This window comes from Eptesicus fuscus, chromosome 21, assembly GCF_027574615.1.
Source record: "Eptesicus fuscus isolate TK198812 chromosome 21, DD_ASM_mEF_20220401, whole genome shotgun sequence".
Classification (NCBI taxonomy): domain Eukaryota; kingdom Metazoa; phylum Chordata; class Mammalia; order Chiroptera; family Vespertilionidae; genus Eptesicus; species Eptesicus fuscus.
Genome location: NC_072493.1, coordinates 10,981,930 through 11,008,534, shown reverse-complemented (window position 1 = coordinate 11,008,534; position 26,605 = coordinate 10,981,930). Strand labels below are relative to the sequence as shown.

The following is a 26,605-nucleotide window of genomic DNA, read 5'->3' as shown; positions in this document are numbered from 1 at the left end:
CACCAGGATCGGGCCTAAACGGGCAGTTGGACATCCCTCTCACAATCCAGGACTGCTGGCTCCCAACTGCTCGCCTGCCTGCCTTCTTGATTGCCTCTAACTGCTTCTGCCTGCCAGCCTGATCAACCCCTAACCACTCCCCTGCCAGCCTGATTGATGCCTAACTGCTCCCCTGCCAGTGTGTTTGCCCCTAACTGCCCTCCACTGCAGGCCTGGTCACCCCTAACTGCCCTCCCCTGCAGGCCTGGTCCCCCCCAACTGCTCTCCCCTGCAGGCCTGGGTCCCTCCCAACTGCCCTTCCCTGCAGGCCTGGTCACCCCCAACTTCCCTCCTCTGCCGGCTTGGTCACCCCTAACTGCCCTCCCCTGCAGGCTTGATCGCCCCAACTGCCTTCCCTTGAAAGGCCTGGTCCCTCCCAACTGCCCTCCCCCTGCTGGCCTGATCACCCACAACTGCCCTCCCTTGCAGGCCTGGTCCCTCCAACTGTCCTCCCCTGCTGGCCATCTTGTGGTGGCCATCTTGTGTTCACATGGGGGCAGCCATCTTGTGTGTTGGAGTGATGGTCAATCTGCATATTACTCTTTTATTAGATAGGATAGAGGCCTGGTGCATGGGTGGGGGCCAGCTGGTTTGCCCTGAAGGGTGTCCGGATTAGGGTGGGCGTTCCCTTGGGGCATGGGGTGGCCTTTGCAGGCCGGCCATGCCCCCCGGTGACCCAAGTGGAGGCCCTGGTATCTGGGATTTATTTATCTTCTACAATTGAAAATTTGTAGCCTGGAGCGAAGCCAAGCCTCCTGCTTGCTCGGTGGCAGCAGCCATTTCTGTTGGAATTTATTTATCTTCTATAATTGAAACTTTGAAGCCTTAAGCGGTGGCCTGGGCTATCCAGGGTGTGGGGAAAGCTTGGCTTCCTCCATTGCTGGGGACAACCCTAGCCTCCTTCTCTTTCCAGCTCCGTGGCTGCTGCCATTTCTGTTTGGATTTTTATATCTTCTATCATTGAAACTTTGTAGCCTTGAGTAGAGGCCAATGCCGGCAAGGGCAGGCGGAAAGCTTGGCTTCCTTCATTGCCAGGGAAACCCAAACCTCCCTCCTGCTCTCTGTGGCCGTAGCCATCTTGGTTGGGTTTATTTGCATACTAGGGCCCTGGTGCACGAAATTCGTGCACTGGGGAGAAGTCCTTCAGCCCAGCCTGCCCCCTGTCACATACTGGGAGCCATCAGGGGATGTCCTATGGATGGCTTAAGCCCACTCCACATTGGGAGCGGACCTAAGCCGCAGTCTGGCTTCCCTTTGCTTGAGGCGACTGGGTTGATCAGGGGAAGGTGCCCGCCCCATCACCCCTCTACTGCAGCCACTGCCAGTCACTGCAGCCGCCCAGGTATTTTCATCAACACAGACCCCAGTCCCCTCACCATGAAAAAATGACAACTTTCTTTAAGCATTTTTAAGATGTGTCTTTCATACAATATGACATTTCTTTATTTTTCTTTTTATCCTCACCTGAGGATATGTTTCCATTGATTTTTTCCCCTTCCCTCTGATCCCAAGCTCAGCCCCTTCCCAAGCCAAAAGCCTCCTCCCCAGGTTTAGGCTTGGGAAGGGGTCCCCTCCCCCACCTCCAATCTCAGGCTCTGCCCCTTCTTAAGCCTAAAGCCTCCACCCCAGGCTTTAGGCTTGGGAAGGGGTTCCCCCTGCCAGAACCTCCGGTCACAGGCTCAGCCCCTACCCAAGCCTAAAGCCTTCACCCCAGGTTTAGGCTTGGGAAGGGGCTCCCCTCAGCACTTCCCCAAGCCTAAAGCCTCCGCCTCAGGGTTTATGCTTGGGAAGGGGTCCCTCCCCATCCCCCGCACCTCCGATAATAGACTTGGCCTCTTCCTAAGCCTAAAGCCTCCACCCCAGGCTTTATGCTTGGGAAGAGGTTCCCGCCCCCCTGCACCTCCGATAATAGACTTGGCCCCTTCCTAAGCCTGGGAGGTTCCCCCCAGCACCTCCCCAAGCCTAAAGCCTCCACCCCAGGCTTTAGGCTTAGGAAGGGGCCACCCCCCCCCCCCGCCCCGCACCTCTGATCATAGGCTTGGCCCCTTCCCAAGCCTAAAGCCTCCACCCCAGGTTTAAGCTTGGGAAGGGGTTTCCCATCTGCACCTCCGATCGAAGGCTTGGCCCCTTCCCAAGCCTAAAGCCTCTGCCTGATGGCTGGCTGGGAGTGACCTGGGTGCCAAGGAGGTTCCCCGGACCCAGGTATGTATGCAAATTAACTGCCATCTTGGTTGGGTTAATTTGCATACTCGTCCTGATTGGCTGTTGGGCGTGGCTTGGGCGTAGCGAAGGTGCGGTCAATTTGCATATTACTCTTTTATTAGGTAGGATTTGCTCCTGATTGGCTTGAGGGCATGGCTTGTGGGCGTGGCTTGTAGGTATAGTGGAGTGATGGTTAATTTGCATATTACTCTTTTATTAGAATATAGATACCTTGGGTAGAATTTTCCGTCAACTATGCAATAAATTTGGGCTTTCAAAATGTGTAGATCTTTGAGTCTTCAGCTCCTCATACTTGAGGTATACATGCCCCGTAACAGTTCAGTGCCCATTATCTCCTTAATTTGTAGCCAAGCAATTGGAGTATAGTTAAGAGCATTTAGGACTTGAGATGCAGACTCAAGTTCAACTTGAGACCTTGAAGATGCCAATTTGTATTCTGGTTTCTCCGTCAATTAAAAAATGTAGTTGATAAATAATATAATTTTCTCAACTGCCAGCGCTAATATAAGGTAGACACACAAAAGCTCAATAAATACTAGCTGAACAAACACATGAATATAGGGGGAAAAAAGGAAAAAAATGATATTTGGTAGGTTTCTCCAAAAGAAAAGATAGAATGTGAGTTATGTTTTGTCTGAAAACTTGAAAATATTACTTATATTTTTTAAATAATAAGACTTTATTTTTCTCTGATTATAAAGTAATATTTATTTAAAAAATTTTGGAAACTACAGATAGGCACAAAAAAAGATATGGAAAGGCTTTGAGGTGTGTGCTGTCTTATTGCTCTCCAAAAATCTTCCACTCCTACTAGAATATCTTTTTTTTTTTTTTTTTTTAATCCTCAACCGAGGATATTTTTCCATTGATTTTTTTTAGAGAGAGTGGAAGAGAGAGGGAAAGACAGGAAGAAATATCTATGTGAGAGAAACACATCGATTGGTTGCCTCCTGCATGAGCTCCAACCAGGGCCCAGGTCGTGGAGAAGCCTGCAGCCAAGGTACGTGCCCTTGAAAGGAATTGAACCAGGGACTTTTCGGTCTGCAGGCAGATGCTCTATCTACTGAGCCAGACTGGCTAGGACTTTCCTCACATCTTACCAGTATTGGGTGTTTTAATTTTTTAAATCTGTTAATTTTATGCACAACATTATTTTTATGCATCATCTTTAATTTTAGAACTCTTTTTTTTTGGTTTCTGTTTCCATTTGATTCTCTTAGATATAGTTGGTATTTTGTTAAATATTATCTGAATCCCTTTTCTATGATAGGAGAACTCTGCAATATTTTGAGTCTTAGTGGCAGTCTGCTATACAGTATAAAAGTAGAGAAGTTCCAAATCTTCCTTATTATGAGAATATAGGCATGTATAACAGGTTCTAAATAGGATGCCCCTGATTCAGAGGTAACCATGAGGAATGCCTCTTGGTGATGGTTTTAGAAAGAGTGAGTTTCTGGGAGGTGGTGACATCCATGCTGATGTATCCAGTGTCTGCTGATGGGAGTGTTTGTAGGAAGGCTGCATCATCCAGTGCTCAGCAGGGGTATCAGTGATGTCCTCACTAACCTTACTGCTGGGCTTCTAGGCATTACTTCTAGCATTGTAGCTCTGAACCCATATCTTTAGCTTTCACTACACTTCTGTGGGTTGGACAATATTCTTTTAAAAATTTTTATTAAATTTATATGGGTGACATTGGTTAATAAAATTATGTAGGTTTCAGGTGTACAATTCTATAATACATCATCTATATCTTGTATTGTGTGTTCACCACCCCAAGTCAAGTTTCCTTCTGTAACCCTTTATCCCCCATTTACCCTTTTCTTATACAATATTCTTTTAATAAGTATCATTTTTACTAAAATAAGCCAACGAAGTTTTCTATTACTTGTGACACAAGATATTAATTAATGAATAAAAGGATGCTAGGACTGTTCCTTCTAATGTGTTGCTAGACAATTTAAAGAAAAAGAACAATAAACTTGAAGTTCTAAATTCTTGGTTCTAAGCGGGATTTTCTATTGCAAACCAAAAGAATATCTTCTCTCTTGTAGCCACAGAGCTGAGGAAATTCAAAGTAAAGAATGATCAACCCCCAAGGTTGTTGCATTACCAAGTCAGTTGAACTCGTTGGTGTGGAAGTGTATTGATGGAAAAGGAGTGAAACCTCAGAATTGGGGTGGGGATAGGGGAAGGATTTGAATGATTCAGAATATAATGAGCTCTCAACCCCAGGATTTTCCACTTTCGGTTGAAGCATCTTTTTTGCCCTGTCTTGCTTGAAATCCTAGAATGACCTCCTTGCAAATGGAATCCAATACTCTTTATGGACCATTCTCAACATCATACACCATCCTGAAACCTGTGTCTGGAGACAGATTCCAGAATGCCCTGGAATACCAGTTTTAGAGTCAAAACTGCAAGATTTTGCTTATTTTCATTTGTGAGATCTGATGCATGTGAATGGGTTCGGAAGGTATAAGAATAAGAAAAAATATAATTTTAAACTTGCATGAATTAATTGATATGGATATACTTCATACAGATTCTGGATTAGATATAGCAGCTTAAATGAGAGTGCTCAGTGTCACACTAGGTATTCAGCTGTTTAGGAAGTTAGAAATGTTGGAGTTATCATGTTTGCCTATCTCTAACCCTGTCCTCGAAGAGGATTCAGAAGATACTCCCTTCAGGCATTTAGGTATACATTATTGAGAGTATTCCAGATCTTGGAAGAGTGCTAAAGTGGCCATTCTCTCTAAGGCAAGGATGCTGGTGGGAGACTCAGTAGGGTTCCATGTATTTAGTGAGGTTGCATGGATACCAAGGTGCCATATAGAGCTCAAAACGATTAGAGACAAGGTAGGTATGATCATCATAATATGCATCAGAGCTAGTATGATAATAGTTTGACCAGCTCTAATGTTTGGTGGCAACCAGGAATAAAAGAGATGGGTAACCCAATAAGATTTTACTTAATATTGCACACTTGAAACTAAAGCCTGACTTGAACCACCATAATAGTCATGATCTCTTAAACAAGTGTCAACTCTGTGTAAGTTTACAGTTTCAGAAGTCTTTAAATGAAGGGAGGCCAGATACTCTTGAGAGGGAGAAATCTATAACAATATCTCAATTAGTGTATGTAAATCTTCTTATCCTTTTCAAAGGGACCTGAGCTATTCACCAGTAACTGGCCACTTTCAGGAAATACGTAGATCATTCAGAAAGTATTAGATGTTAGCTTTTTAAAAATATATATATTTTTATTGATTTCAGAGAAGAAGGAAGAGGGGGAGAGAGAGATAGAAACATCTATGATGAGAGAGAATAATGGATCAGCTGCCTCCTGCAAGTCTCCCACTGGGGATTGAGCCCACAACCCAGGCATGTGTCCTTGACCGGAATCGAACCTGGGACCTTTCAGTTCATAGGCCGATGCTCTATCCACTGAGCCAAACCAGCTAGGGCTAGATGTTAGCTTTGAGCTAAAACTAAGTTCTGGGGCCAGAACACAATGTGGTTCTTCTGTCAGAATATGGAATTTATGGAATTCAGATGATAGAGATTTGACCTAACTCTGTTTCATAGTAGGCCCAGTGGGACCTTAATGCATCCCTCGTATATTTATTTAATTCATGAATTTGTTGCTGGAATGTATATCATTAGCAATAGAAGAATCCCATAATGGCTTCTGGTAAGTTAGAAAGGACCAAGTGGAAACCACTGGAATTTGTCTCACTACCAAGAGAATAAATGAAAAGCAATACCACATCCCTGGGGAACTTCAGAGATAAGTGTCATCATAAACCACTCAAAAGGCAGGGATGTTAAGTCTTACTTTATGGCATACACTCTAGTATAGATAGATCTTGGAGAATGCTGATGAATTATTATTATTACTAGAGACCCATTGCACGAAGATTCATGTAATAGGCCTTCCTTCCCCTGGCTGCCGGCACTGGTTTTCCTCCGGCACCTGGGACCCAGGCCTTTGCTGCGGCCGCAGCAGAGAAGCCAAGCCTCTTCAATTTTCAGTCTTCAGTCTTCACTCTGTGCCTGTGTATGCAAATTAACCCACCATCTTTGTTGTGCTAATTTGCATACTCACTCCTGATTGGCTGGTGGTTGTTGTGGATGTACGTCAATTTGCATATTTCTCTTTTATTAGTGTAGATCATAGCATAATAGGTGGTAACTTCAGTTAAAATCAAATGCTTCAGATGTGATGTCTTTACTGAAGCAAATGAACTTAGCCTTAACTATTAATCTTGCAAATTTTTTTATTCATTTCAACATATGTAGAGCACCAATAGCATTTTCTTACACTTGCATGATTAGCAATATACTTTTGCCACTTTGCCTTCTAGGGAACTTGATCATTTCATTATCCCAAAGGACATCAAGCTAGGACATGAAGTATCAGACACTCTAGATACATACTCAAAAATGGACATGATATCTTTTTTTTAAAAAAAAATATTTTATTGATTTTTTTACAGAGAGGAAGGGAGAGAGAGAGAGTTAGAAATACTGATGAGAGAGAAATATCGATCAGCTGCCTCCTGCACACCCCCCATTGGGGATATGCCCGCAACCAAGGTACATGCCCTTGACCGGAATTGAACCCGGGACCCTTCATTCTGCAGGCTGACACTCTATCCACTGAGCCAAATCAGTTAGGGCGGACATGATATCTTTGAAAATACTAGGCCTGAGTTGCTCAGTGAAGTGTATGAACATTCCAGTGGTTTTGAAAATTTCAGAATATCTGCTGAAATTTGAATCCTTTATCATTAAGAAAGAGACACTGAATTTAGTGGGTCTGTTTTCATTTTGAAGGCAATATATACCACACTTAGCTGTGCTGTCTGAAGCCTCACCCATATTCCCTCACCTTTACCCCATCACACTTTAAGAAAACTTACACCTGCATTCTTTTTTTGTGAGGGATTTCTCTGGCTGCCTGAGCATAATTTTTTGCCCATTACTAAAAGTGTCTGACAAACTGGGATGCTGTATGAAGATTATACTAAATCTCATTATGAGAGGCATGTCAAACACCACTGTGGTTTGGGATTAAAGTCATGCTCTCTTAGTCACATAACTAGTCTTGAAAAATAGCTCTCACGTTGCTTTAAGCACTTGTAGAGACTCAGTGTTTAACCATGACTTACTAGATAATTGTTCAACCTGAGTTCTCCATGATGTGTGTTATAATTCATCTAGTTTAGTACACCCATATATTTGGGACCTAACTCAAGTAGGTTTTTCTCAGTCTTATGGTCTCAGGGGGAGGTTTCTATGACCAATAGATTAAGGAGGAAAGAAAAATGGAGGCTTGATTACCATTGGTTCTGTATGATGTTAGTACTTACTTGAAGTGGACTCTTTTAGTTTTACAAACATACTCAGGAATAGCCTGGCTCAATTCTTAAACTTCATCTCATCAAGGTTGACTTGATTACTGTCATTGCTGAATGCCCAGCCTGCTAGCTGTAGCCCCTAAATGGTACTGTACTCAAGGGAGATTAGCCAAACACCTAACTCTATTAGGCTGTATCATCATGCAGCAAAACTAATTTTAAATTTGAATTTTCTTTCATTGCCTGCCATGTGTTAGCCAGCCCCACCATCCTTAGATTAACTAAAGGCTTTATTTTCCATCATGATGTCCTATAGTACCATTAAGGGGCTACAGCTAACATGGTGTACTACACAACATAGTTTCTGAACATGAATTCACTTTACATCAAAAGAAGTAAGATAGTAGGTGTAGCACATGAGATTCATGCAATCTTATAGAAACTGCAGTGGAGTTTGTGAAATATAATTTTTTGCTTTCAAGGCTCTGGAGTTCAGGGAAGCATATAGAAGGTAGGAATGAATGCTAAGGGTCAATCAACCATTTTATGAAATTTATGCAATCACCTAGAAAGCTGAAATGGCCTATTGAAGACTCCGTTATCGCTTCAGCTCAGAGACTACTTTGTGAGGTTGAGGTGCTGTCCTATGGGATACAATGCATGCTTTGAGCTAGTGATCAGAATGTGATTATGTGTCTATCCTATAAGAATACATACATTTGGTAATAACCAAGGGGAAGGAAAAGGAAATATCTCACAGGTAGAGCTAATGACCCCCTCAAATGTTTTATTTTCGTATCACTCAGGGTTCAGTGTAGCAAACAAAAATCACTTCAGGTATTTTAGACAGAAAGGACTTTAATATAGGGTACTTGTGAAATCATTGGAAGGCTGGAGGAATGAGAATCTGGAGTCATTTCAGGAACAATGAAGTTCTAGAAAAACCTCTGTAGCCACAATTCTGGAACTGTTGAAATGAAGAAATGGTTGAAATGGTGAATGTCTATCAACAACAGCAGGTTCTCAAATAAGGTCATTTTGTTCAATGTTTTGTTAAAACATTGATGAGATGCCATAGGAATCTAACTCTTATTTATTTCAACTAGCCTATGGTAAAATTGGTTTTGTGATATGTTGTTTCACTGCAGTTCCAAGAATCTATCAGCAACATTAAGTAAGGACTTAATGCGTATCTGGAACGTCTCTCTTCTCAGAAACTCTGGTGTCTGCTGCTTTAGAGGATTAGTACCAAAAGGAAGATGGCTTCCATCAGGCAAACAGTAGTTACTCCATTCAATTCAGTCTGGGCCAATCCACCGTCATTTTAGACTTGTCATGCTATTTGACAAATATGTAAAAAAGGGTGCTTAGTGTTTGTATGGGAGATTGTTTCTGTCAATAATGTTACTGCTGAAATAAAAAAGTTTAAGGGGAAAAAATAATGTTACTGCTAACATGATAGCAGCATGAAGCGTTTGGACCCCAGAGGATGCTTTGGGGATACCTTCTTATACTGCTCTAGTGATAAAATGTAATGAAAGATTTAATTCAGTGTCTTGAATCCCCATGAATGAAGGTTTAGGTCATCACTCTGGGTAAAGAAACCTGGTCAACCAAGGCACAGGATGAAATTGATCCTGTAAGGAAGGTGTGGAAGAGGGAAGCCAAGAATACCAACAACAGCATCATGCCCATTTGCAGATGACTATAGCATCTGCTCATATTTTTGTACCTGCTCTAATGTCTCATGTATGTTTATATAGATTAAATTTTCTTCTCCTTTTCTATTCCTTTGCCCTGCTATAATTTGTATTTATATCTATTTGTATATCTGTATCTTATATTGTGTATGTTGGTGATTATTAACTTTATAGTTTAGTCTATAGATTTGAGAGTATTGAAAGAGACAGTACTAAAGAAAATCTTGGAGTTGTAGCTGGATGCATTAACTGGAAGGTCTTTGGCTTGTCCAGTATTGGAGGAGAGAAGGCATGCTTCTAGACCAGATAAGGATGGTTGCATTATGTTAAGAAAGAGCTCTTTGGGGAAGAAGAAAAAGTATGAGGAAGAAAATGTATGTTGATGTGGAGCAGTCAAAAGATGGTCTTTCAGAGAACATGTGTCCTCTTTGGCCACTCAATATCTAAACCTCCTTTCCACGTCTTGGGTTCTCCCTCATTTTATGAGCTTTATGGTGGGCACTGCCTGCCTTTTTCTTGAAAGGCTGAAAATGCCAGTTATTTGTTTCTCTTTCCATACAGCCCCTTTGCCTCTCTTGCAGCTGGAGTGCAAGTACATAATCTAGACTCTAAGGACAATTGTCCTTGAGTGACAGGGAATGCACACCATCAAGGTTGTGTCACTGGTAGGGGCAGTAGCTACAGAAAGATTGCATTCCTCGAGCAGCAGTGATACTGCATCAGTGAGAGCACCCTGTGTTCCTTCCTGCTTGTTGGTATTCAGCAGTGATGGTAGTAGTGTTCTTTCTCCACTTGTTCTGGCAGTGTGATTTGGGGAGTCTGTTTGCCTGTGTGCCCCAAATCTAGCTCTCCAGCCTTTCTGGGAGTTCTGTGCATTACTCACTGTCCCTTCTCTTTTTTCCATCAGTCATGGTTGGTTTCTATTTCTTATACTAGGAAAACTAACCTACTCTGATATAATAGAAGGACCACTGGACTTGTGAGCAATAGCCTGGGTTGGAAACAGGGGCTTCCACCTTGTGGCCATGTAACCTGGGGCATGTTACTTAATTCCTCGGAGCCAGTTTCCTTATCTATAATATGGAAATAATAATGCCCACCTCAACTGTTTGTTACAAATGCCACATGAGCTACTATTTGTGAAGGTTCTTCGACTTGTGCCTGTCACATCTTGATTTTATTATTATTGGTGATATTTTAATTTTAGTATTTTAAAAAATATTTTAAAAAGTATTTGAAAATGTATTTTATTGATTTCAGAAAAGAAGAGATGGAGAGAGAGAGAAACATCAATGATGAGAAAGAATCATTGATTGGCTGCTTCTTGCATGCCCCCTATTAGGGATTGAGCTCACAACCTGGGCATGTGCTTTGACCCGGAATCAAACTATGACTTCCTGGTTCATAGGTTGATGCTCAACCTCTGAGCCACACTAGCCAGGCTGGTATTATTTTTAAATAAGAAGTGTAATGGAAAGATCCAGTGTTTGAGCACAGAGCAGCTGTACCGTTACTATAATGAATGACTATATTTAATACTGCTTTCATTTAAATGTTCTGGAAAAGAATATGTTTTCTTACTTGCTCCTGAGAGTGAATAAGCAATGGAGTTGTAGTAGTCAATTCTGAATGCAAGTGTTCTTTACTTTTTATTCACGTGCTACCATCCCACACAGGGCCAATTTCTGAGGGTCATGTTTGGAACTGCAGAGTAGCAAGATGTACTTTCATATATGATTGCTGTAAGAAAGTTCAGTAAAGTTGGTGAATCTATACTAATAAAAGGGTAATATACTAGTTAGACTGGGAGACTTTCTGGGAGACCTTCCAGACATCCTTCCAGACAAAGTCATGGTGGTGGGGCCGAGGCGGAAGCAGGTTAGGGGCAATCAGGCCAGTTGGGGGGGGGGCAGTTGGGGTGAGCAGGCTGGCAGGGGGGGCAGTTGGGTGCGAGCAGGCCGGCGGGAGGGGGGCAGTTGAGGGCGAGCAGGCCAGTGTGGGGGACAGTTGGAGGCAATCAGGCTGGCAGGGGAAAGCAGTTAGGGGGCGATCAGGCCGGCAGGGGAGCAGTTAGGAGCATCAGGCGGGCAGGCAGGTGAGCGGTTAGGAGCCAGTGGTCCTGGATTGAGAGAGGGATGTCCGACTGCCGGTTTAGGTCTGATCCTGCATGGGGCCTAAATCGGCAGTCGGACATCCCCCAAGGGTCCCGGATTGGAGAGGGGGCAGGCCGGGCTGAAGGACCCCTTCACCCCCATGCACGAATTTCATGCACTGGGCCTCTAGTTTATGTATAAATCCCTTTGTGCCTCAGTTTCCTCACCTATAAATTGTGGATAGTTAGAAAATCAATCTCATAAGATGGTTGTGAGGATTTGATGGATAATTACTTAGAACAGTGGTGCATAAATAGTATTTATATATATGTGTCTGAATATATTTTACTTACACACACACACACACACACACACACACACACACACTCACACTCACATACACACTCAAAATGGAATTCCAGGAAATGTAGTTCAGCCTAGCCAAATTGACACATTGCAAAGCCATCACAAGCCTCTCTTCTGTCCATTTGTACTTTTAAAAACTCTTAGAAGTTTTTCAGTTTTAATGGTTTCTATTCTGCTCTTCACTGACTTTATTAAACACTCCATCCTCTTCCCCTCTTCCTCCCTCCCTTCACTTCTCTCCCTCTCTTCCCCCCTTTCTCTAAGTTTTGAAGAATTCATTCTTGTTCTCAGGTAATTTCTTCTCTACCCCTACTCCATCCTCCTTTTTTCTATTTTATTCTTGTTTTAGTGATGAAATGCCAGCTTCAGCTTCTTTAATCCCACTGAAACTTTCTCTACTGTTTCCTGCATTAACATTAAACCTACTCTCTCTGACTTCTTCATGTGCTGATAATCTTCATGTGTTTGGTAACATTTTTATTGTTTGATAATTAAAAATTAAGATCTGTGTCTACTGGTTCCCAAAAGTTGCTATAACTTAAACTCACCAGAAGGCTTTACCCAAAACACAGATTCCTATGTCTTACCACTGGGGATTCTGACTTGCAAGTTCTGAGGCAAGACCCAGGAATTCTAGAGTAAAAAATAAATTTCCAATAATTTGACACTACTAGTTTGTATAGAACAGTGTTTGGAAACCTCTAATCTGTGTTGCTCAATATTTATAGCTAGTACAAGCTCTTGTTGGCTCCAGTTGTATATTTCTCCTGTTAAATTTTTCTTGTTAGCATTGTCTCTAGGCATCTAGGTTGGTGCAATAGTGACAGGCCAGGTCTTCCTTTCCCAACCCACAAACAGTAAACAGGAGCCAACACCTGTGAGAATTTCCTTGTGAATATAGAGGTTGATTGTAAGGGGCTTTTAAAATAGTATATCATATATATTAAATACATATCTTAAATGGAATACTTTAGTTAATTTATTTTGATTCTTTACTGTTTAATAAGCTAACAATTAAGGCTATTAATTTGCCTCTGGACATAGTTTTAGGCATACCTTATAAGTGTTGCTGTAGTATTATTATCATTGTAGTTATTTTCTAAATAATCTGTGAGTGCTTCTAATTAGGAGGCCCCCAAAGGTGTTCAAGTTGTTGAAAGTTTTCATTTTATTTTATTTATTCTTAAAAATTTATTACATTGTGGACAGATAATAAAATGTAATGCCTGCATAGTTGTTACTATTTGGAGTTCAGTTCTTTGTAGGTGATATATGGTAAAATAATATTAATATTCATTGGATATTAAAGTATTTGCTTTGTGTGGAGGTAATCATATATATTGTTATTTATATTTTGACTAACTTGTCAGATTTACACTCTGCTGTTTCTTGTATTTTTCTTAGTCTTTCCTTTGCTTCTTTTAAATTTATTTTTTCTGTTTCAAGGCAATGTTACTCTATGTATAAAAGCTAGTGATTGTTATAGCTTCATTGTATATTGTACCTTTTATCAGTTTACTCCTCTTTATTTATTTAATGATATGCCTTGATTTTGGGTCTTATTGATACTAATATAGGAACTATTACTTTTTTTAAAAATTGATTTTAGAGAGGAAGAGAGAGGAAGAGAGAGAGAGAGAAACATCAATGATGAGAGAGAATCACTAATCGGCTGCCTCCTACATGCCCCTACTGGGGATTGAGCCCACAACATGGGCACGTGCCCTTGACTGGAATCGAACGTGGGACCCTTCAGTCCTCAGACTGATGCTCTATCCACTGAGAAAAACTGGCCGTGGCTACTATCACTTTCTTTAGGTTTATATTAGGTAGTCTGTTACATCTTTGTCCATCCTTTTACTTTTCAGCTTTCTGTGCCACATTGTAAATGCTTAAGCAAATTTCATTGTTTTTAAAATCCAACCCTAAGATTTTTTGTCCCTTAATAGATGTGGTTATCTCATTTATATTTATTACTATAATTAGTAGGTTGACCTATATTACTCTTGTTGCTTTCAGAGCTTCCTTCTTTTACTTAATTTCTCCTGTCTCCTTTCTTTTAAACCATGAACTTTGTATTCTTTGCTTCTATTTTTGTCAGTGTCTTGGATGTTATATATCCAGACTTTAATTCTAGAAATCGTAATCATGCTGTTTTAAAAGCATTTATTATTTAATATGTTTTTTAAATATAACATTCAAAGCTGAACAAAATAATCACTTAAACAAAACACTAATTGTCAGCATTCTCTGGCTCCAATTGCTAAGAGTAAAAGAAAAGAAAAATTCCCCATCTTGATTCTTGCCAGGTAGTACAGGAGCCAGCGGGGGAAACAACACCCACTGCTGCTGCCCAGAATAGTGGCAGGAAATAACTTGAGTTTTTGTGCTGACTTGTATATAGGACTTGTTATACTTTTTAGCACGTAAGGTTATATATATTTTAAAATCATAATGTGTCTGCTTCTAGAATCACCATCCTATTTTGCTTTGCTGTAATTAAATAAAAATGTAATGGAGTTAGAAAAGATTCAGGGAAGGAGAATGAAAACAATTAAAAGCAGTTGAGAAGCTTCCATATGGAGAGAAATTTTAAAATAGTTCCATTGACGGGACAGAACTCTGACCAAAAGGAAGCTGCCTCAGTATGAAATTTTAATTGTTTTTAACATAATGAATTGCTTTTCAAAATGTTGTTAATTTATAAAAAAAATCATTACATGCATATTTTTTTGACCCCTATAAAATGGAATGTGGAGATTATTACTGATTCTTTGGCCAGAAATACAAAAATGAGCTGGGATCATTTTTTATTGTGCTTTTGCTTTGAACCAGGCCTGATTAAAGACATGGCTTAGAGATAGTCTTTTGAGTTAGAAGTGATCAAAATGATTCAGTTTTCACCAAATCTATCACCATTTGAGTTGAATTTATTTTAAACAGTTTTGGGATTACTTAAGTGTTTCTTAGATGTCCAAAGCCCACATTTCTGCTTTGGAGGTGCTATGGAATAACACAAATAGCAATATAGAACAAAAGAGAAAGTTTTTAAAGGAGCTCACTTGAAAATCAAGATAAATGGAGAACTGATTATCTAGCAATAGGACCATTGGTCATTTTGGTATGGCTTATTGTGAGAATTCTATAGGTGACAGTCATTTTTCTGGAAGTTTACAATAAGCCAGATAAATGATATGGCTGGCCTGATAGCTTTGGTAAGCAAAAATATGTAATATCAGAATGCATGTCCATTTCAGGGCCATAATTTACCATAATTTAGGACACTGGTGTGTTGCAAGAATTTTTAAAACATGCAATACTTGACTATTTAGTCAGGATTACTAACCTCTTTTCCCTTAGATTAAAATAAAAAGTGACCATAGCCAACATATCAATAGCCATCCATTGTGAATGCTCTGTCTTGAACCTTAAATATATAGGTCATATAATAGAGTTGTATCTTATTGGTCATGTCACATAATAAAGTTGCATGGTTGGTTAATTCTTGGTACTAAAAATCCTTATGTATAAGTACAGGCACCTGATTTTGTAAAAAGTCACTTTGGTGCAAAAAGGGTAGGGTAATTACTATTATTATTATTTAAAAAAAGAAATCTAAATTATATCAATTTTTTTGTCAGATCAGCAAAAGAGATATTTTTTTGTTGTGCTGCAGAATTTTAGTATTTATGTTATGAGTGCCATGAGAAGAAAAAGGTTGAAAATCACTGGTCTAGATGATGACCCAATGAAAGGCCTAGTTTTTATAATTTATTGGTATTTTTTACCTTCACGGCAATATTTTATGAGTTTGTAAAAGGACATTTATGTCAAGCATTTGGTCACTAGTATAATATTTGAAGCCATGGGACAATGTTACTAACTAGATTGTTTTTATTGTTAAGTGTTGTATTTTTTAAAAAGTGCTTGTTTTCCAACACCAGTAGGTGAAAATAATCTGATGAGAGTGAATCTTCAAAGTATATCTTAAATCAGAAATTCCCTGGCCAAGGAATTCTGAATGCTGGTAAATTGATTTTAAAGCAATTATTTGGAGTATTTGCACATTAGGCACTGTGAAGAAAACCATTTATAAAACCTATTCAGTAATAGTTTTTCATATTTTAGAGAAAAACATGGAACTACTACAACCTCTTTGGAATGTAGCCCAGTGAAGGAAAGCAGACATATGGAAGATAGTTTCAGGACATTTATCCCCCGTTCACAAACAGCACATTTTTCCAAGTTAAAAAGGTCTGATTATGTCTTTGTATTTTTTTGGCATCTTCAGCATTTTCCTAGTAACTTATGGGTTATATAATTTCCTTCTGTTCCAATTCTGTAACAAGAAGGGTATAGCATGAAGATGGGATGGTCGCTCTCAGATACGGATATCAGTTCATGAGGGAAACAACCACATGGCAGACAGCTTTGAAGGTCAAGTTGTTTGCATTGTGTTCATTCTTTCTTTCTTCTTGCCCAGTTGGCTACCTATTATAAGGGCAAATAGGTTTTGTGGTGTCTTGCCATGGTTCTCATTAGTATGTGTTTTGTTCAGTCTTAAGTTAATCAAGATAGCTATTCCAACAGAGTTTGACAATTCAGACAGAACTATTGTATTACCCATGAGATTTTAAAAAAATCAAATTATGATTTTTCTGGGGGTAGTAATAGCAAGGGATACCTGTTTCTGAAAAAGATTGAGACAAAGAGGTTTTTCAAGTAACCAAATGAACATGAATTTGAAGTAAATGAAAAGAGGGTAAACCAAAGTGACTGCTAGTGTTTTGCTTATCTCAGAGCATGCACACTTATTTATGCTCCATTGTTTGTGACATAGCATGTGATGTCACCTAGTACTGGTCCCTGGAGGGAAACCCAAGTGTGTCCAATGTTAACCATAGTGCAGTGGACTTTGCCAAAAGTTTAAAGAGAAACACATGATTCCTGGATTGCTGCAATATCTAATTAGATACTGAGTAGTGGGAGAATGTTGAATAATAAGAGCAGGGAAAAAATCTGGCATGTCTTTTGTTGAAATTCAATCCCCTTGTTCCACCCCCCCCCAACATTCTCTGCAATAGTCTGAAAACTTTTCAATCACTTTTTTAAGGATGCAGTGAATTTTATCACAATTTTGTCAATCAAAACCACATGTGCTTGCTCCATTGATGACAGAGAATAACAAAATCATATTTGTTAAGACCAAAACTCAGGTAATAAATAACTGGGATGTAATGTGAAGTCTAATGTTCTTTAAAGAAACAATGAACATTGCCGAAAAATTTAATTTGGAGAGTAAAATGAACTTTTTGAAGAGAAAACCATATGAAAGTTGTGCATGTGACTCAAATGACCTTTTCCCCCTTATCAGACCAATTCTATTTTTCCATCCTGAGGCCATAATAAGAACTCTTCTATGAACTGCCCAGTGTTTGTGCATTGTAGACTAAGAAGTGTAGGTTATAGTTATAACCATATTTTAGAGCAAGGATGGGCAAACTATCATCTGCAAGCCGATCTGGTCCCATTGCCTATTTTTAAAAAATATATATTTTATTGATTTTTTATAGAGAGGAAGGGATAGAGAGTTAGAAACATCGATGAGAGAGAAACATCGATCAGCTGCCTCATGCACACCTCCTACTGGGGATGTGCCTGCAACCAAGGTACGTGCCCTTGACCGGAATCAAACCTGGGACCCTTCAGTCCACAGGCCGACGCTTTATCCACTGAGCCAAACTGGTTAGGGCTGCCTATTTTTTAAAAATATATTTTTATTAATTTCAGAGAGGAAGGGAGAGGGAGAGATAGAAACATTAGTGATGAGAGAAAATAATTGATCAGCTGCCTTCTGCACGCCCCCTACTGGGGATTGAGCCCGCAACCCAGGCATGTGCTCTTGACTGGAATTGAACCCGGCACCATTTCGTCTGCAGGCCGACACTCTATCTACTGAGTCAAACCAGGAAGGGCCCAATGCCTTTTTTTGTGTGTGAATAAAGACTTATTGGAAAACAACCACACTCATTCATTGACATGTCATCTATGGCTGCTTTCATGGTACAATGATGGTGTTGAGTAGTTGCAAGAGACTGAGTGGCCCACAGAGTCTAAAAATATTTACTTACTTTTTATAGATATAGTTTACTAGCCCCTTTTTTTGGTGATCAAGAATATACAGATATAATACAATTAAAATGGCTGATTCCTGGAGAACAAGGATTAAGAAGGATTGTGGTGATATAAAAAAAATTTCCTGCTGATTCTTGGGCTATGACATGGTTTTTGTTTTGTTTTGTTAGTGGTGCTATAAGGAAGACTAATCCTGTGTATGTGACAAAGGCCATCAACACCCACTCAAAGATCTCTATTCTGTATTACTGAAATTACTTGCTCTTGGGTTTGGCTTTGGCAAGTAGCCAGAACTTCTCTATCTACCCCCTTACTGAGGAGGCCTGGCTCAAACCTAAATGCATAGTAGCGACTCTAGGAGTGTGGAAGCTTCAAGTTCCTCCTTTGGCATCATTACTGTGGAATGATTTGTCCTAGCATGTGTATCCCAGGATAGTTAAGGACCAGTCATAGCATTGCCTTTTGAAAGTGATGAATGTTAGGGTGTCATTTTGTGTGTTTTTTATTTTTAGCTTTGGAAGCTGTTTGGTTTTAGGAATGCTATCAATTTTAATATGATTGTGCAAAGAGAACAAAAGAAATGTAATCATATCTTGAACAAGATCTTTGATCACTTAATAGATGAATTAAAGACTTTCAAAGTCCGTACACCAGGCGGAATGCTTCAGATTTATCGGTAATTTTAGAAGTGCTTTGTTATTAGTTCCGTATTTCCAGCCATCCTGCAAAAGGTATTTCAAAATGTGTATTAAAGTCAAAGCCAAGCTGCCTCTCTTCTCCAACAGCTACAGAGCTCCAGGGAACTTTTCTAGGAAGGCAATGTCAGGATATTTGGAAAGGTTAATTCATCTCTAGGTGATAGGAACCAGGTTCTGTCCATTTTTAAAGGGAAGGAATAGAAGGGGGAGGAGAACACAGGGAAAATAAAGGCTATGTAACTACAGAAAGTAAGCATGAAATGTGTAAGGTCTGTGGACATTTGCTTAAAAGAAATCAGGCTGGGGGCAGTTAAAAATTTGAACGGTAATATAAAAAGGTCTCACTCTGATTAGGTATTTGCAGGTGATTAATGCTCTCATCATTGTCAGTAAGTATGAAGATGGTAATAATTTTAGCAGACTAGTTTGATTTTATGTGTGGTTTATCTAACATAGCAGAGATAGCAAGTGATTTCTCAGCTGCCTCCTCTAGCCCTAATTTCTTTGTATATCTGAATTGCAGAACATCTTTCAAACTTACCCTTGCCACTCAGAAAATAAGCTGAATGTGTTTTGTCCAGGGCCCTGGGGACTCCTGGGCCTTTTGGGCTTTGAAGCACGAAGAATTAAGAGGAAACAAACTAGTGAGCTATCATGAATCTTGGAGGCAGGGTAATAGAAATATTCTTACTTAGTGCAGTAGAGTCCCCCCTTATCCACAGTTTTGCTCTCAGTGGCTTAAGTTACCTATTGTCAACTGCAGTTTGAAAATATTAAATGTAAAATTCCAGAAATAAACAATTCATAAGTTCTAAATTTCTCAGCTTTCTGAGTAGTATGATGAAATCTTGTGCTGTCTTGTCCTATCCCACACAGGATGTGAGTTGTCCATTTTTCCAGTGTACCACATTGTATATGCTAGCTGCCCATTAGTCACTTAGTAGCTGTCTCAGTTATCATGTCGACTGTCGCTGTATTGCAGCGCTATGTTCAAGTAACCCTGATTTTATTTAGTAGTGGCTCCGAAGTGCAAAAGTGGTGGTGCTGTCAATTTGGATGTGCCAAAGTGCTTCCTTTAAGTGAAAAGTGTGTATGAATAGGAAAGAAAGCAGTATATATAGGGGTGGGCACTATCTGCAGTTTCAGGCAGGTCTTGAAATGTATCCCCTGTGAGTAAGGGGCACTACTATATTCCACATGGCTGACATCTTGAGGACCAAAGTTTAATTGGGGACATCTTCTCCTGATTTTAGGGAGGCAGTACAAAGAGCACTGAATTGTAAGCCAGAGGCTTACATTTTGTACTGATATTTTATGAGTCCATATTTAGAGTCTCTCTTTCATTTTAACGTGCTGAGTACACGAATGGTCACATTTACCAATCAGTGGCAGACAAAGAGCTTATTAGACCGCTTTCTTGGGGAGTTTTGTGAAGTAGGTTATTTTGATGCTAGAGGCCCAGTGCATGGATTTGTGCACTGATGGGGTCCCTTGGCCTGACCTGTGCTCTCTCACAATCTGGGATCCCTCAGGGGATGTTGAAGAGCTAGTTTCGGCCTGATCCCCGCAGGCCAGGCTGAGGGACCCCACAGGTGCATGAATCCATGCACTGGCCGGTTTTGGCCTGATCCCCACAGGCCAAGCTGAGAGACCCCATCAGTGCACGAATCTGCGCACTGGGCTTATAAGATCTTTTGTTAACCTCTTCCCGCCCTCCCTCTCCCCCCTTCCCTCTGAGATTAATCCAAATGTTCTGTTTCCATACCTGTGGTTTTCACTCATGCATTGAGCATCTGCCCCCTGGTGGTCAGTGTGCATCATAGCTACTGGCCAGTCGGCCAGTTGGCTGGTTGGCCAGTCACTTAGGCTTTCATATATATAGATTGGAAAGAAGAGAAGAATTGGATAAATGTGGCATGCTTAGACCTCCCTGAAAGGGTTAGGCCTCATCTGGAAATTTTAGTTTGGTTTTGGGGACTATATCTTAAGAGATATATTACATATTAGAATATGTCCAGGATAGTGAGAAGACTTGAAACTAGTTATTCATTCAGCAGACTTTTTTTTCTTGGTACATGAGTGTTTATCATATACCAAGCACTGTAATAGTCACTGGAAATACAACAGTAATAGACATATATGGAACCCACATTTATGGAGCTTACAGTCTAAAGGGGAAAATGGAATAGTCAAAGAAACACACACACACACACACACACACACACACACACACACACACCAGCTATCTAGCTAACAAGTCATGAGTGAGCTGTGATAAATAGGGAGGGTGAGTAGCATCTAAATTAGAAAGATTGTCAGACAGTATCTCTAAGGAAATAATATTTAAACTGATGATTAAAGGATGGGAAGAAACAGGGTGAAGAGCATTCTAGAAGAGTGCAATGGTCCTGAGATGGGGAAATATTTAACACTAGAGGCCCAGTGCACAAATTCGTGCATGGGTAGCATCCCAAAGGGGATGGGAGAGCCTGGGACGCAATCAACCCTCTGGGTGGGCGGTGGGATGCCCTGGCCAGCCCAGGATCCAGATCCATCCTGCTGATGTTTGTGCTGGTTGTTGGGAGCCACCTGGCAGCTGCTTTTATATCCTTTCTTCCTTGTGCAGCATCTAGGGAAGGGATGCAACCGTGGTGCCCGAGGCCGACTTCTAGGAGGCCAGCAGTGCTATTGGGATTGTGCTGATGGCACTGGTCCATCAGTACCTGGCCCATTCTCTGGAGTTTGGACCTGCAGGACTACTGAGGGAGTGAGTGGCTGCCACCAGGCTGGTGAGCCACCAGGACCGGTTGGTCAGCTTAGTGGCACTCCCATTGTGGGAGCGCACTGACCACCGGGGGCAGCTCCTGTGTTGAGCGTCTGCCCCCTGGTGGTCAGTGTGTGTCATAGCGACTGGTCAACTAGTCGTTCTGGTTGTTCTGGTCTTTCAGTCGCTTAGGCTTTTATATATATATAGACTAGAGGCCTGATGCACCGTGCAAGAGTAGGCCTTCACAGTTGTGGCGGCTGCCTGGATCCCTCCCTTGCAGCCCCAGCGGCTGCCTTGATCCCGTGGCTGCCGCCCTGGCTTCACCCAGAAGGTCGTTCGGAAGGACATCTGGTCTAATTAGCATATTACACTTTTATTATTATAGATGTTGGGGACTGAAAGCAGGTTGTTGTCACTTTAATGCAGTTAATGAGGGGAAGGAGGAGAGTGATGTAGCATCAGAGGAGGACTTTTGTCAGATCACCCAAGGTCTTAAGGAGCATGGACAGGAGGTTGGAATTTTTTATAGGTGTCATAGGAAGTCACTGAAGGTTTCATGCAAGAGGGTAACATGCTTTTTAAAAATAAATTTATTATTGAAAGTATTACAGATGTCCCCTTTCCCCCACATTGCCTAACCTCATCTCCCACCCCAGGCCTTCACCACACTATTGCCAGTGTCCTTTGGTTATGCATATATACACATAACTTCTGTGATTAATCTCTTCCCACCCACCCACATGTTTCTTAAAGTGGAAGTTTAGGCTATTGACTTGAGATCTTTCTTTTATCATAGGTGTTTACAGTTATAAATTTCACTCTGAGTACTGGTTTATATACATTCCGTAAGTTTTGGTATATTGTGTTTTTGTTCTTATTAATTTCAAAGTAGCTTCTAATTTGTTTTGTGATTTATTCTTTGACCCATTAGTTATTTAGGCATATGCCATTTAATTTTCACATATTTGTTAATCCCCCAAGTTTCCTTCCATTATTGATTTATATTTTAATTGCATTTTAATCAGAGAGGATACCTTTTATGATTTCAAACTTTTTAAATATATTGAGTTTTGTTTTACGGCATAGTGTGTGGTTTATCTTGGAGACTGTTTCATGTGTGCTGTTGTTGAGTGAGTGTTTTATAGATTATTGTTACATGTAGTTGGTTTACAGCATTGCTTAAGTCTCTGTTTTCTTATTGATCATCCTATCTAATAATAGAGTAACATGTAAATTACCATCACTCCGCTACGCCCATGATTGGGCGGCGGGAGGCTGGGGGGCGGGACTCGGGGTGGCCTATCCGGCCATTGAGAGGCACGGATCCGCTGCCACTGAGGGGGGCTACCCTGCTGTTGAGAGGCACAGGGGGCGGGAACCCCGCCCCCTGCGCCTCTCAACAGCAGGGTAGCCCCCCTCAGCTGCTGCGGACCATCAAAAGTGGGGGAGCTTGGTGCCTGTCTGCTCCGGCACCAGGCCTTTCAGCAGCCTCCGCCGAGCTGGAGGCTGCTGAAAGGCCTGGTACACCAGCGGACAGGCACCCAACTCCACTGCGAAAAGCGAAAGCGTGTAGGGGACCCTACATGTGCATGATTCAATCATGCACTGGGCCTTTAGTCTGTTCATAATTGAAAGTGGGGTATTGAAGACTCACTCTGTTGTTGAATTCTTTTTTTTTTTTAATATATTTTTTTATTGATTTTTACAGAGAGGAAGAGAGAGGGATAGAGAGTTAGAAACATCTATGAGAGAGAAACATCGATCAGCTGCCTCTTGCACACCCCCTACTGGGGATGTGCCCGCAACCAAGGTACATGCCCTTGACCGGAATGAACCTGGGACCTTTCAGTCCGCAGGCCGACGCTCTATCCGCTGAGCCAAACCGGTTTCGGCTGTTGTTGAATTCTTTATTTTTCTCTTGTCAGGTACACATATTTTTATCATTGTTATGTATTGCTGATAGACTGACCTTTTTATTATTATGAAATATCTCTCATTATTACCAATAATATTTTTTCTTTTAAAGTCAATTTTGTCTGATATTACTATAGACAGTCCAGTTCTTTTGTTACTGTTGTTTGTATGATGTATCTTTTTCCATCATTTACCTGTAATTTGTTCATATCTTTGAATCTGAAGTATTTCTCCTGCAGACAACATGTAATTAGTAATGCGTTTTTTTAAAAATTCAATCTGACAATCTTTGTCTTTTGATTGGATTATTGAATCCATCACACTTAGTGTTATTATTGATATAGTTAGAATTACATCTGCCCTTTTGTTTTTGTTTTCAATATGCCTCCTTAATTGTTTTCTTTTGTATTAGATACTTTCTATTGTAACATTTTATTTCTTTTAGAGACTTTTATATTTGTTTATTTTATTAATGGTTGCTCTAGGTTTACAATTATACATTTTAAATTATCAGAATCGACCTCAAAGATACAATTATATTGGCTTTTAAATTTCCGATGTAATTACCTTTTCTGGTCCTCTTCAGTTTTTGTGTGGAGTTGAATGACTGTCTGGTGTCACTTTCACCCTGAAGAACTTCCTTTAGTATTTCGTACACTCTTAGAAAATTATCCCAATTTTTGTTTATCTTGGAATTTTTTTTCACCTTTATTTTTTTTTAGATGTAATCACTTTTATTGAGGTTATTGAAAGCATTAGAAAAGTAGATTTATACCTATCTTTCCAAGTTAAGACCTAAAACTATTTCCAAAAGTTCAAATAAACTTCTGCTGGGAGTGAGCATTTATTTGCATAGTTACAAGATGCTGACAAACCCAGAGGAGGGGAGCAGGCCTGGCATTTGCAATCCAGTGCAGCAGTTGGCCACACCCCAGCACAAAGCGAGACACACAGCGGGAGGACAATCTGTAATGATCTGTCAGCGATAGCAAAGGTGAGGAGTGCAGGTGGTGCAGCTGCTACTTGTCCGCCTCAGAAGACTCTCACATGTGCAGGCCATGAAGCAAGCATTAGGTCTTGCTTCTTGGGGACAAGGGGATGCTTCATTCTCACAATCTCAAAGCCCTTAAAGCTGAGGGTATGGAGCAGAGTTGCTCTGTGATCACGGTTCTTTTGGAAGCAAATGAAGACATAGTCACATGCATCCGCTCCTCCACAAACTCCAGAAGAACTGTGAAGCTGTCTTTGCTCCCCTCAGGCAGAGCACCGCCTGGGATCTCCATGTAGAGGCAACTTCTGCTCAGCACTGCCCTCCAGTTAATGTGTTTGACATCTGTAAAGCCTGGTCTGACATTGAGAATTCTCGGTTTCCTATCAGATGTCAGTTCATCTGTTACATTCAGCCTATTATAGAGTAAAATTAATTAGCTGAAAAATTGTGATCCCTCTCTATTTCCTCACCCACCTGGGATGTTCAGGGGAGGGTGAGGAACATCAGGAGCCCCACTGAGGCCCTGGACCCAGGTTACTACAGCAGTTAAGGGAGACCCTGCAACTCTTGTGGCTGTGGGTGGCTGTTGCTGCTGTGCAGGCTGATAAGCAGCATGGTGAGGCTGGTGTGAACCATGGTGCTGGGTTTATTCTCCTTCTTCTCTCTTATGAAGCAGTGGCTATTGAGGATCTGCTGCAGGGAGAATTTCACCATAGGCGGCTGGGGTCTGAAACCTTTATTTTGAAATGTAGTTTTGCTGGTTATAATATTCTTGGTTCACAGTTTTGTACTGTCAACACCTTGAATATGCCATCCTACTGCCTTCTGGCCTCCACTGTTTCTAATGAGAAGTCTGATGTTAATTATGTTGGGGTTCCTTTTTACATGATGAGTTGTTGCTGCTTTCGGGAATTTTTCCATTATCTTTGGAATTCAACTTTTGGGTTTTGATGTCTGGGTGTGGATCATTTAAGTTTATTTTACTTAAAGTTAGTTGAGGTTTTTTTGTGTGTGTGTGAATTAATTTACTCCATCAAATTTGGGAAGCTTTTTAGCTATTATTTATTTGAATATTTTTCCTGTTCCTTTCCCTCTCACCTCTCCTTCTGGTAGTTCTGTTACATGTATTTTGATTCATGTAATGGTACCCCACATTTTTCTGAGGTTCTTTTCATTTTTATTTATTATGTTTTTCTCAGCTCTTCAGATTGCATACTTTCTATTAATCTCTATTCAAGTTTATGGATTCTTTCTTCTGTGCTCTATTATTGAGCCCCTCTAGTGAATATTTCATTTGAATTATTGTACTTTCAACTCAGAATTTCTATTTGGTTCTTTTAATAGCATCTGTCTCTTTGTTGATATTCTCCATTTTATGAGTCATTGTCATCTAATTCTTTAATAACTATTTCCTTTAGTTTTTTAACATATTCATAATAGCCAATTTTTCGAAGTCTTTGTCTACATAGTCTACCATCTGGGCCTCTTGGAAAAAACTTTAGTTGCCTGATTTTTTCCCCTGTATGTGACTCGCACTATCCTGTTTCTTAGCATGTCTTGTAATATTCAGGACCAGGGGATCAGATAATATATTTTAGCAACTTTAGACACTGATCCCCACCTTCTGGGGTATTTTGTTGTTTCCTCATTTTGCTTGTGTATTTGTTTAGTAACATGACTAAAATAATTCTGCAAAGTCTATTTCTCTGGCAGTGTGTATCCTCGGATGACCTTGCTAAGATTCCTCCTCCCCTCTTTTTTTTTTTTTTTTCTTTTGCCTGGCTTCTTAGGGGATGCCTCTGGGTTAGAGTAGATTATTGTTTATTCAGTGTTTGGTCAGAAGCCCCTCGTGCTAGCGAGGCTTCCACTCTCCTTCAAAGGTTTGTGTTCAGTTTGGGTAATGCTTCCAAGTCTGCCCTGCACTTGACTCTGATTGTTCCTGAGTTGGAGCAGCCTAAGCATGCACTCTCCTCTTCCCAGTGCTGATTGTGATTCTAAGGGGACGCTTCTTGCCTGTTTTTTTTCCTTTGTTGTTTCTATTAAACTTTCAGCTGCTCAAACCATTTGCTTGGATGGTGGGGCTACTGGCCTTTTCTTAATGTTCTTCACTAAGATCTCCACTGTTTTTAATAAGACCCATAGCCTTGCACAAGGACCCAGTGGCTGAGATCTTTCTGCCAAAATGGGTAACTTTATCTTAGTAAGTGTTTTATATCTCAGCTGGAGTCTCCTGTTTGCCCACTTTACCCTTGAGCAGAATTCTTGCCTTGAGATGAATCGTATATAATCCCTCTTACATTAAAACCAGTGAAT

The 26,605-nt window shown here is 40.6% G+C and overlaps 1 pseudogene; it reads right to left on the bottom strand.

Moving 5' to 3' along the window:
* Nucleotides 1-24,280: 24,280 nt before the first annotated feature.
* Nucleotides 24,281-25,006, bottom strand: LOC103284833 (ornithine decarboxylase antizyme 1-like; annotated as a pseudogene).
* Nucleotides 25,007-26,605: the final 1,599 nt, after the last annotated feature.